This window comes from Phaethon lepturus, unplaced genomic scaffold, assembly GCF_000687285.1.
Source record: "Phaethon lepturus isolate BGI_N335 unplaced genomic scaffold, ASM68728v1 scaffold41800, whole genome shotgun sequence".
Classification (NCBI taxonomy): domain Eukaryota; kingdom Metazoa; phylum Chordata; class Aves; order Phaethontiformes; family Phaethontidae; genus Phaethon; species Phaethon lepturus.
The window spans coordinates 1-610 of record NW_010511920.1 but is presented as its reverse complement, the minus strand read 5'-3'; positions in this window follow the sequence as shown (position 1 = coordinate 610).

Here is a 610-nt window from a genome sequence, read left to right as displayed (position 1 = left end):
CAGGGACAGGACGCGGCTAGGGGAGGGCATCATGCCTCCAGAGAGATACTGGACAGCAGTTATCAGTGGTACCTGTACGGCAGCCTGCTCCCGAGAAGGACCATTGTCCCTCTCAGATGGGGAAGCCCTTCCCCATTTAACCTCTTCGACCTGCAGCTCCTGGGCAGAAGGTGTTGCTGTGCCTTCTGGTAGTGGTAGGGTGATCATTTCGATGATGTACAACCTCAAAACATCTTGCATTTAGGAGAAAACTCTGTCTCTCACTCCTAAAAAGCTTAAAGCAACCTGGAAAATGCAGCAGCTCCAGGTGCAAACTTCAGCGAAAGCTCATTCAGAGGGGAATATGCTGGCAAAGGATGTGAAAGTCAAGGCACTGCCAGGAGAGAAAAATATTTCTGGTTCTTTTTTAAAAAAAAAACTCTTCTGAATTCCAGAAATGCCTGGGTTCGTCCTAGGATCACTGAAGTCCTGCTCTGCACCCCAGCACTCAGGTAGACAAGGGGCCAGGCTCCCCGCGTGCTTTGCCGAAGGGGTCTGTGGCTGCACCCCTCTTACTACACCTCAGCTTCTCCAACCACAGAGAAGAGCCCATGGAAAGTGCTGTGACACC